Genomic DNA, 12,567 nt, shown 5'->3' on the forward strand with positions numbered 1-12,567 from the left:
AAGGTAATGAGGAAAGAGGTTTTTGGTAGGGTGGCAGGTGATCGCCGTGAAAGGAAGTGCTCCATTGCAGCGAGGCCCTGGACGTGCGGAATATTTGTGTATAAGGAAGTGGCATCAATGGTTACAAGGATGGTTTCCGGGGTAACAGACTGGGTAGGGATTCCAGGCGTTCGAGAAAGTGGTTGGTGTCTTTGATGAAGGATGGGAGACTGCATGTGATGGGTTGAAGGTGTTGATCTACATAGGCAGAGATACGTTCTGTGGGGGCTTGGTAGCCAGCTACAATGGGACGGCCGGGATGATTGGGTTTGTGAATTTTAGGAAGAAAGTAGAAGGTAGGGGTGCGGGGTTTTGGTGGGGTTAGGAGGTTGATGGAGTCAGGTGAAAGGTTTTGTAGGGGGCCTAAGGTTCTGAGGATTCCTTGAAGCTCCACCTGGACATCAGGAATGGGATTACCTTGGCAAACTTTGTATGTAGTGTTGTCTGAAAGCTGACGCAGTCCCTCAGCCACATACTCCCGATGATCAAGTACCACGGTTGTGGAACCCTTGTCCGCCGGAAGAATGACGATGGATCGGTCAAAAGCCTTCAGATCACGGATAGCCTGGGCTTCAGCAGTGGTGATGTTGGGAGTAGGATTAAGGCTTTTTAAGAAGGATTGAGAGGCAAGGCTGGAAGTCATAAATTCCTGGAAAGTTTGGAGAGGGTGATTTTGAGGAAGAGGAGGTGGGTCCCGCTGTGACGGAGGACAGAACTGTTCCAGGCAGGGTTCAATTTGGATAGTGTCTTGGGGAGTTGGACCATTAGGAGTAGGATCATTTTTCTTCGTGGCAAAGTGATATTTCCAGCAGAGAGTACGGGTGTAGGACAGTAAATCTTTGACAAGGGCTGTTTGGTTGAATCTGGGAGTGGGGCTGAAGGTTAGGCCTTTGGATAGGACAGAGGTTTCGGATTGGGAGAGAGGTTTGGAGGAAAGGTTAACTACTGAATTAGGGTGTTGTGGTTCCAGATTGTGTTGATTGGAATTTTGAGGTTTTGGGGGGGGGGGGGGGGGAGCTGGAGGTGGGAGATTGAGTAGATGGGAGAGACTGGGTCTGTGTGCAATGAGAGGAGGTTGAGGTTTGCTGGAAAGGTTGTGAGGGGTGAGTGAGTTGCCTTTCCGGAGGTGGGAAACCAGGAGATTGGATAGTTTTTTGAGGTGGAGGGTGGCATGCTGTTCTAATTTACGGTTGGCCTGTAGGAGGGTGCTCTGAACAGCCGGTGTGGATGTGGGAGAGGAAAGATTAAGGACTTTTATTAAGGATAGGAGTTGACGGGTGTGTTCATTGGCTGAGTTGATGTGTAGGTGAAGGATTAGGTGGGTGAGGACAATGGATTGTTCAGTTTGGAACTGGTATAGGGACTGATGGAAAGAAGGATTACAGCCAGAGATGGGAACTTTAAGTGTGAGGCCTTTGGGGGTAATGCCAAATGTCAGACAAGCCTGGGAAAATAAAATATGGGAGTGTAATCTGGCTAGGGCGAAGGCATGTTTGCGGAGGGAATGTAAATAAAACTTAATGGGGTCATTGTGGGGATGTTGTGAGGGTGACATGGTATTAGAAGGTGGAAAGTGTAACATGAGGCTGAAATGAAAATGAAAATAAAAATATATGGCGAGAGATAAGGTGAACTAGAAAGCAACTGGAGATCTGTTGTGAAAAAAGGCGAAAAGGTGTTGGTTATAGCTGGGCTGTGTTGATCCTGTGGTGAACTTGGGTTGGTAGACAACGATGTGCACAAAGGTTATGTGGTTGTGTTGCTGCCAAAACACGTTAAAGGGTGGAGCAATTCGGGAAAATTTCGAAAAAACTGCTTGTAAATGTATTAAAAGGAGAGGTTTTGTGGTGGCAGATTGTGAAAATGAGGCTAACAATTGTCTGACGAAGAAATAATGACGTTAAAACCTGTGGGAAGCGGCTAAAAAAGATCAGTGATGTGGGAAAAACGGAAATGGAAAAACCTCTTTCCTCATTACCTTAGCCAGCTTCATCCTGACCCACAACTTCTTCACTTTCGACGGCCAGACATACCAACAATTAAAGGGAACAGCCATGGGCACCAGGATGGCCCCCTCGTACGCCAACCTATTCATGGGTCGCTTAGAGGAAGCCTTCTTGGTTACCCAGGCCTGCCAACCCAAAGTTTGGTACAGATTTATTGATGACATCTTCATGATCTGGACTCACAGTGAAGAAGAACTCCAGAATTTCCTCTCCAACCTCAACTCCTTTGGTTCCATCAGATTTACCTGGTCCTACTCCAAATCCCATGCCACTTTCCTTGACGTTGACCTCCACCTGTCCAATGGCCAGCTTCACACGTCCGTCCACATCAAACCCACCAACAAGCAACAGTACCTCCATTATGACACCTGTCACCCATTCCACATCAAACGGTCCCTTCCCTACAGCTTAAGTCTTCGTAGCAAACAAATCTGCTCCAGTCCGGAATCCCTGAACCATTACACCAACAACCTGAAAACAGCTTTTGCATCCCGCAACTACTCTCCCGACCTGGTACAGAAGCAAAAAACCAGAGCCACTTCCTCATCTCCTCAAACCCAGAACCTCCCACATAAGAACCCCAAAAGTGCCCCACTTGTGACAGGATACTTTCCGGGACTGGATTAGATTCTGAATGTGGCTCTCCAGCAGGGATACGACTTCCCCAAATCCTGCCCTGAAATGAGATCCATCCTTCATGAAATCCTCCCCACTCCACCAAGAGTGTCTTTCCGCCGTCCACCTAACCTTCGTAACCTGTTAGTTCATCCCTATGAAATCCCCAAACCACCTTCCCTACCCTTGTAACCGCCCCCAATGTAAAACCTGTCCCATGCACCCTCCCACCACCACCTACTCCAGTCCTGTAACCCGGAAGGTGTACACAATCAAGGGCAGAGCCACGTGTGAAAGCACCCACGTAATTTACCAACTGACCTGCCTACACTGTGAAGCTTTCTATGTGGGAATGACCAGCAACAAACTGGCCCTAGCAGCGGTATGCCCCTGGCATGGCAGTGTGGGCCGCGAGTACGGGTGCAAGGTGGGTTGGACACCCGCCATGGTCGTTGCGGCCCATGGGCGGTGTGTGACGTCTGTGCAGACGTCAAAAGGGTTGGAGCGCTGCCATCATAATCAGCTCCACCCTCGTGCTACCACGGGACTTGTGCCGCTGCCTCTTTCCCTACCTCCTTCGGGTCATCATCCCAGCCCTCGGTTACCGTCTCCCCACGGGCCTGCCGCCAGCCCTCTCCACCTCTGGCTGAATCGGCAGCTCCCTCCCCGCCCTGGACTCTGGATCGGCTGTCATGGATACCTCAGGCGTCCCTTCCTCCCGCCAATTGTGGCTGATATGCCCAGTTCCTCTTCCCACTGCTGCCCACCTCGGCACCGTCCAGGGCGCTTCCACCCCTACGTGCAAGTTTCAGAGGGGAGGGATCTGGTACCGAGCGCCATGGAATTTGAATCCGCGCCAGATGTCATGAATGTCAAAGACCCATAGAGGTCTCTGCACCATCGCGCCATAAGCTGTGGTGGCGCACGCCTCCTGGGCCGCTTTTAGTGTGAGGGCGCCACAGTGGAACACGTGGCCCCAGTGGCCAATAGCGCGCCCCCGATAGCGTACTTAAGCACCTGCCTCTCACTCAACCAGTCAGTCTCATCTTGCGTACATTGTTTGACACCCTGCTTCGCGCTAGACAGCTTACTTCCTTGTTCTGCGTACGAGTGGACGTTTTTGTTTCTTTGTGACTCCATTGTTCGATCTTGTTGTATTCGTTCTGTTCTTCGTTGGTTGTGTCCATCCTCTCCTGTTGTGTTGTTGTTCGCGGGTCTCTCCACGGGTCCCACTGCACTTTCGATCATTGCTACCCCGCGACCGTCCCAGTGGCAGTTACAACAGGGTTCTCATCAAAGGATGTCGACTTCTGCTCCACAGTTGCTATACTATCAAGGTGGCGATGCTTGAAGTGTCCTACTGCTCAGTATGCATTTGGATGGTTTCATGATTGGGTGGGTCGCAGGCAATGTGTGGAGGGGGGTGCTTGTATTCTGAAATGTCTCTATGTACAAGACCATCAATATATGGCAAGAGTTTTTGAATTTTAATTAACACAGAGTTCTACTAATCCGAACGTTTGGTTAATCTAAACATGAAAAATGTTAGTCTAAGTATAGAAAACTGTGCAGTAAACTGCTGTACATACACACTATTTTAATTTACACAGTACAGTAAACATATATTAGAAAAATTGGCAACAAAACATTAGGTTCAAACAATGCATAACAATGAAAGAAAAGCTGTCAAACTTACTAAAATACAGTGGACATTTTATCCCTACTTTTTAGATGACAAAAACTCAAGTCATTGTTTTTTTGGCGTAATGAAGACAGTCTACTATATGAAGCGTAGTTGCGCCATTGTCTCATAAATATCAAATCAGCAGGTGTAGCAGTGGGCTGTTGCTCCAAATAACATGGTGCGAGGTCAAGGGCTTCTGCTGTGACACTGTGTGGCACCAGCTCTCCTTTGTCACTTTCAGGCTCATTGTCACTTCCATCATAGCAGTTCACTTCTTCCTGGTCTTGAGTCACAGCAGCAACTAAATCAGCATCAGTAAGGTTCTCCACGCGACCCATCCGCTGCCATCCGCTATGTCTCCTTCACATTTGGGGATTGTCTGCATCATTTTTAGTAGATTTTCCTCTTCGTTTTCAGTTAGGTTGTCCTGAAATTCAAGAGATGTCCACAGTTTTCTCCACGATTTTCTCAGAGTATTTTCTCAAATATTCTGCCGTGCCTCAGTGGTCCAATAAACAACACCCTTCACATTGGTCTTTTTTATTTCGACCACTAAAGGCATGCTATCATCTTGGATCATCGTTCTTAAAAATTGTTTTCTGTAAATCAATTTTAATGTTTGTAGTACACCTTGGTCCACTGGCTGTAGAAGTGATGTAACATTCGGTGGCAAAAACTTCGCCACAATTTCTCCATCGCATAATACCTCAGTGCAAGGGTGAGATGGCATGTTATCAAACAAAAGGATTGCATGGGGAGACAAATGATTTTCCTGAGAAAACCTTCGAACAGAGGGAACAAAGTGGCTGTGAAACCATTCTTTGAACATCGTACCATCCATCCATGGTTTTTTTCTGGCTGCAATAATATATGGGCAGGGACTTCATGTTACAGTTTTTAAAAGCTCTGGGCCTATCAGATTTGCCAATCAGCATTAAAGGCAGCTTGTGATCACCAGCAGAGTTGCTGCACGCAATTAAAGTCACATGATCTTTCCACATTTTAAAACCAGGAGCATGCTCTTCTGCTTTTGATGCCAGGCTTTTTTTAGGCAATGCCCTAAAATTAACGCCAGTCACATTAGCGTTATAAATTTGTTGGGGAGAATACCTTCCTTTTCTTACAATTTTTTCAAACTCACCCAAGTATTCCTTCACTGCATCACGGTCAGAAGAAAGCTTCTCTCCAGTAATAGTTAGATGATGGATTCCATGGCGTTTTTTGAATCTGTCCAACCCATACTCGCACTAAAAGACTCATCACCATTCATTAACTTTTTCAGGTAAACAACCTTCTCCTGAACCAGTGCTCCACTCAAAGGAGTTCCCCTTTCTCTTTCCTGCATAAACCAAAGGAAAAGAGCTTCAATCATTTTATCGTACTGGGACTGTTTCAAAGCCTGCCGAATTTCGAGTCTCTTTTTTGGAAACTTGTGGTAAGGTTATGGGACCAAACTGCTGAGGTCATCAGTCCCTAAGCTTACACACTATTTAATCCAATTTAAACTAACTTATGCTAAGGACGACACACACACCCATGCCTGAGGGAGGACTCGAACCTCCGACAGGGATCAAGTGTCTTTCCTGAAGACGTTGCACAGTACTGTTCTAGCTCCACTTGGTTCTTCTTCCAATCACAAATGGTTGCTTTACCAACACCCAGGTCCATTGCCAGTTTAGATACATTCTCACCACTGTCTACCCACTTCAAAGCATTCAGTTTTTCTTTGAGAGTTAACATCGTATGTTTCTGTTTACTCATGATGAAAATACATACATCACTACACCTGAATGAATACAATACAGCTGTTACGCATGCCAGTGATCGATAACATGACCAAGCACTTTGCGAGCCAACTGGCAGTGCACTGACCTCAGACACTACATAGGTCTCAACAATGCACAACAAGGGCAGGGAGTGAGAGTAATCATTGTTCCCACACTTGCTCCCATTTGTTACCATGGTGTACCTACTTGTCTACTTGGTACACTTCATTCTAGAAACTAATCAGCATAATTCCAGCTAATCCAAATAAATCAGTAATCCAAACAAGGTCCGGTCCCAATTAGTTCGGATTAATGGGACTCTACTGTACTTGAATTGTTTTTATGTTTATAGACGTAGAGATGGACCACGCCGCTTTTTATGATGTGATCACCAGTCAGTAATTACCACCCATATTGTGTAAGATGCTGGGATCACACTCTAGTTGTCCACAGAGCTGGGCACAAGGCTTCTGGACACAGTGGAAGCAGACATGTTATTCATGATCTTTGCTGAATGTTTAGGTCTTTATTAGCAATGTTTCTTTAGGGACATGTTATTTCCACAGTCAATTTGTAGCACTGTAATCGGAGCAGGACATCGTGTCCACAGTTCGTGGTATTGGAAAGCTACAGCTTCCTACCACCTCTTATTTGTCAGCACAACTGCGCAAAAGATTGCCATCACTGGACACTTTGTTCCAAGATTAGTGCAACTTCCGGTCTGCACATCACACGAGCCAGCCCTTTGTCCTTATCTCTCTCCCAACCAGGGTCCAAAGGAATAAGCAAGATGGCTGGCGTGGCTGCAGTTCCTGGAACATCTGCCTTGTAGCAAGTGTGAAGACATGATTGGAAAGATTTTTCACCAGGTACGGGCTGTGGTCATGGAGGAGGGCGCTTATGTAAACACATGTTGGACCTCAGATGTATGATGAACGTTTTTTCCCTACCAATTGCAATATTCCACAAATTGATCAATTTTGAGATATTTAACATCAGATATGCAAGCAATCAAAAGTGTCACTATTTCTGAGGAACTGATTGGTTGTGGGACTGATGCAGTAAGGATTTAGACCTGGCAGCACCAGTATCCACCAACAGGGTGTGAGACAACGTCATAAGAGTAAGGGCACTGCAGTTGAGTTATTTACCACTACGAAGGATCCTTGCCTCCCACAAACTGCTTAAATAAATAACATGTAGCAATATATTAATGACATTGAATTGAATTTTGTGTCGTGAGGTCCTTCCTCCAGAGCACAGACCGAGTTTTCCTCCCAGCAATTGTCTGATGGGGAGAGGAGGGGTGAAGTGGGGGAGGGAGGGCTGGTGATTTTCCAGGAAGGTCGAATGTGGCTCAAAGCAGGACACATCTCCCTTTTCCCAGAGGAGTGAGGGCGAAGGGGTGGGTTTCTCAGAAGGATAGATTATCCCAAGGGGGTCATAAACCAATTTTTAAAACAATAGGTATCCCCAGGGAGTCATAAACCACTTAGCAAACCAGCAGGATAAGGAGAGAGGAATAATTTGCCCCTGAATATATGCAGCCCTCACAAACAAAATGTGCTAGAACTCTCTTTATCCTACTACTGGCAACAATCGTCTCTTCGGTCCAGCGTCAACACATCTGCAGTCATCTGTCTCTGGAGAAAAGCTAATTCCAGTGGGAGCCCTGTCACTGAATACGTTTGCTGACAATGTGGTCCATCTCGTGGTGAATCAACTTTTTGCCAAAATCTCAAGGTGACAAGTATTGTACTCAACCTTTGGTGTGCTGTACTTGAAACCTTTGTTTTGCTTGTTTTTTCTGCTGGTGTGTGTGTGTGTGTGTGTGTGTGTGTGTGTGTGAGGGCGCACACACACGCCAGATGCATGGCAACAAGTGTTCCTGAGTGGCAGAAGGATTTGAGAGAGTGTGAAGCTGATTTAAAGAAGGAAATGTCAACAACCAAAATTCAAACTTCTCATATTACTAACTTAAGAACCAAACTGTCTACTACCATCAGTGCTGTTGCTGAGATGAAAACAAGGTTAGAGGCACATATTAGGGAATCTAGGTAAGAGAAAAAGTAAGAGACGAAGCATAAGACTACGGGGTTACAAACTCCAATACATACGTTAGCTGGGAGTTACATGGAGAGGTAAATAAACAGTGTGGTCTAGTAAAAAATGAAGTCAGTGAACAACTTCATGAGGTAAATAATGAATATGAGAATTTATGAAAGTACAATTTCAAATAGTAAAGCAACAAATCTAACGGACAGTTGAGGGTGACTGTGCTAAAACGAACTAAAGACTCAGCTGCAATGGTTACTCCTGGCTGTACATTTGCTAGTTTGGAGGATAGAGCAACTGATTTAGTTGATCAGTAGGTACAAAAGAAAATAGAAGCGACTGTCAAATACACCACAGTATGCAGCACTCTCAGGTAGGCATGAGCAGGAATTCCAGAAAATCTGGGATAAGTTCAAAATAATAAAAGAGAAGATAATTAAACAGCAACTAATGAGCAGTAATGGACTGTCAGCAGAGCTAACTGAAGAAATGGAACAAGGTTTTTAAAGCAATTTCCAAAGTTGAGTCCAGATGGAGAATTACAAGTGACTTATTTCTTGAGGGGTTTTCGATATCATTATCTAAATGTTGAGATGACTCAAGAAAAATAGATTGCACACCTTGAAGGGGATGCTGTTGAGTGGGCTGGACGACACTCAGATGCATTCACTTCCTGGGAAGATTTCCAGGAAAAATTTAAGAGGAAACACTGGTCATCCAGTACGCAAGAACATCGTCACTATTTTGTCCCGAATATTACACCAATACACGGTGTAGTTATGTATATAAATCAGATCTAAATATTTGGATAATCATATGAATGTAATACAGGGAAACATTCCACGTGGGAAAAATATATCTAAAAACACAGATGATGTGACTTACCGAACGAAAGTGCTGGCAGGTCGATAGACACACAAACATACACACGAAATTCAAGCTCTCGCAACAAACTGTTGCCTCATCAGGAAAGAGGGGAGGAGAGGGAAATACAAAAGGATGTGGGTTTTAAGGGAGAGGGTAAGGAGTCATTCCAATCCCAGGAGCGGAAAGACTTACCTTAGGGGGAAAAAAGGACAGGTATACACTCGCACACACACACACACATGCATCCGCACATACACAGACACAAGCAGACATTTGTAAAGGCAAAGAGTTTGGGTCCGTAGCTGTCACCCATGAAGGAGCTCTGCCTGACTGCATCTGTCAATTGGCATAGTGCGATGGGTGCTCAAACAGGGTGAGGGTCGATGTGGTTGGAGATGTGTCGACCGCCTTAGTTAACTGGCGTTTAAAAATGCGGACAAGCCTCTCTGCCACATCATTGGATGAAGGGTGGAAAGGGGGCTTACGGATGTTTCCGATACCGTTGGCCTGACAGAAGTCATGGAAGGAGGACGCCGTGAATTGGGGACCATTATCGGAGACCAGCGTGTGGGGCAGGCCCTCAATGATGAGAACCTGGGCCAGGGCCATGAGTGTAGCCTCCGTGGTGGTGAATGCCATGTGGACAACATATGGATATTTGGAGTAGACTTCAACGATGAGTAACCAGACGGACACCAAAAATGGGCCCGCAAAATCAATATGGCCACAATCCCAGGGCCGGTAAGGGGGCTTCCCTGGTGACGCGCACAGACAGTACACCCATGGACCAGGCACTCAATATCGCCATCGATGCCGGGCCTATACACATGCCAGCAAGCCAAAACTTTCATAAGGGACATAGCCTAGTGCCCGCGGTGTAACAAACTGAGCACCCAAAGCCGAAATTCAGGAGGGATGACCAACTGGTAGGCATCCAACTCCATGGCCAACAGAAGGACATGATCGACACGGAGAGCCTGTGTGACAGGTGGCACCAGGGACTGAAATCGGACTGCATCCGACAAGTAACATAGGATGGCCACCTGTGGACCACATAGTTGAGAACCTGACACAAGACATGGTCGCAGCAGCTAGCTGCAGCAACATGAGCAGCCATAAGAGGTCCAGGGCATCCTGGCAGGCGGAATCAATGTGGAAGCAGAGGGCCTCCTGTTGGTCAAAGGCAGGATCGGGGCCTGTTGGGAGACGTGACAAAGCGTCCGCATTAGCATGGTGGGCAGTGGGCTTATACCAGATGGTGTAAGCGTAATTATGTAAAAACAGTGCCCAGTGCTGGAGACATTGAGCCGTCCGCTCTGGAAGGTGAGAGTGGGGTCTGAAAAGTGTAACCAAGGGGTTATGGTCTGTCAGGAGGGTGAACTTTGCCCCAAAGAGATAGGTGTCAAATTTTTGGATAGCGAACACAATCGCTAGGGCCTCCTTTTCAATCTGAGAGTAGTTCCGTTGTGCTGGGGTCAACGTCTTACAGGCATAAGCGATGGGCTGTTTGGAGCCATCGGCATCCCAGTGCGCGAGGACGGCCCCAATGCTGTATGCCGACACAGCTGCCACAACAAAGGGGCGGTCCAGAGAGAAGGGAGTAAGGCAAGGCGCGGACTTCAGCATCGTCTTTAAATGGAAAAAATCCGGGTCACAGGCAGGAGTCCAAACAAAAGGTACCCCTTTGCGAAGCAAGTGATTGAGGGGTTGAGCAATGGAGGCTGTCTGGGGCAAGAACTTTAAGTAATAAGTAACCTTGCCCAAAAACACCTGCAGTTCAGATAAGTGCTTGGGACGAGGAAGGGCCTCAATGGCCGCAACGTTACGACCTGAAGGGCGAATGCCATCTTTGCTAAGCCAGTAGCCTAAGTATTCCACTTCCGGCTGAAAAAAAACAACACTTTTCCAGCCAACAGCGTAGATCAGCAGACTGCAAAATGTGAAATAAGGCGCTGAGGTTTTGCAAATGTTCCTGGAGGGAACGCCCGGTGACTAAGAGGTCATCCAGATAATTCACACATGCAGGGATAGGCTGTGTAAGCTGCTCCAGGAATCGCTGGAAAATGGCCGGCGCCGAAGAGTCACCAAAGGGAAGGCGCTTGTACTTATACAATCCGAAAGGTGTGTTGATAACCACGATGGTCTGAGATTCGGCATCCAAGGGCAACTGGTGATATGCCTCAGCCAGGTCGATCTTGGAAAATTACTCTGCCCCGGCAAGCTTGGCAAGAAGGTCTTCCTTTCGGGGAATGGGGTAAGTGTCAGCAAGGGACTGAGCATTGACTGTAGCGCCGAAGTCCCCACACAGCCTAAGGGACCCATTGGGTTTCCGTATGACTACCAGTGGTGTCACCCATGCACTGTAAGTTACAGGTTCCAGCATGCCAGTGGCCTGAAGCTGATCAAGTTCCTGCTTGACCGCTGGGCATAAGGCCACCGGAAGTGGCCGGGTCCGGAAAAAGCGAGGCTGTGCATCCAGCCATAGGGTGATGTGTGCCTGAAAGATGGAAGCACATCAGAGATCCAGTGCAAACAATGACACAAAAGCGGAGCACAGTTCATCCAAGTCCTGAAAGGGAACAGCTGTAGAAATGACCTTAACTTCGTCAGAAATTGAAAAGCCAAACAGTTGAAACGCATCCAGGCCAAAAATATTCGAAACCGACGGATGGTCGACGACAAAGAGGGTAAGGAGGCGGGGAACATGCTTGTACACCGCCTGGACGACGAACTGCCCACGAAGGGGAATGGAACTGTCTCCGTAGGTGACCAAACGGCGAGAGGGTGGCGACAATGCAGGAGAGCCCAGCCAAGTATATGTCGCCATATTAATCAGGGAGATGGTGGCCCCATTGTCGACATGAAAACTGACATCCTCTGTGAAAATGCGGAGTGTGAGGAAAAGCTTCTGTGCTGATGGGTCATCCTGTGAGACGACCGATTGCAGAGCATGGACGGTATTTGAGGCCCAGGAAGGGCAGCGCTGGATCGAGTCGAGCGACTACGACAAACCGATCGGATGTGGCCCTCCTTGCTACACAGCATGCACGTTTTCCAGTGGTGGGGACAGTCAGCCTGCGAATGGACAGTAAAGCACTGTGGGCAAGATGGAAGTGGGCCGCGCGACCGGCGACGAGGGCTGACCGAAGGCGCCGACGCCATAGAGACGTCGGAGCACGAGGAGTCCTGATGGCACTGGCACTGGCCTCTGTCAGCCGGGCCACGTCGACGCCGTGAGGGCGGAAACCGCCATGACGCCGCGATCGCTGCCACCTGTGGCCGCGCCATAAGATGCTCGTTAGCCGCTTCAGCAATTTCAAAGGAGTGGGCAATGTGGAGAATCTCTTCCAAGGAGGGGTTGTCGAGTTTCAACGCCGCAGTACGGACCTCAGGGTCGGAAGTCAGCTGAACCAGCACATCCCGGATCAGGGAGTCCACAATGAAGCCTTACACTGCTGATTGGTGCAAGTAAAATCGCATCGATGGCTGAGACCCTGCAAGTCCGTGACCCAGGAACGATATGATTGACCAGGCT

The sequence above is a fragment of the Schistocerca serialis genome, chromosome 6, assembly GCF_023864345.2.
Source record: "Schistocerca serialis cubense isolate TAMUIC-IGC-003099 chromosome 6, iqSchSeri2.2, whole genome shotgun sequence".
Classification (NCBI taxonomy): domain Eukaryota; kingdom Metazoa; phylum Arthropoda; class Insecta; order Orthoptera; family Acrididae; genus Schistocerca; species Schistocerca serialis.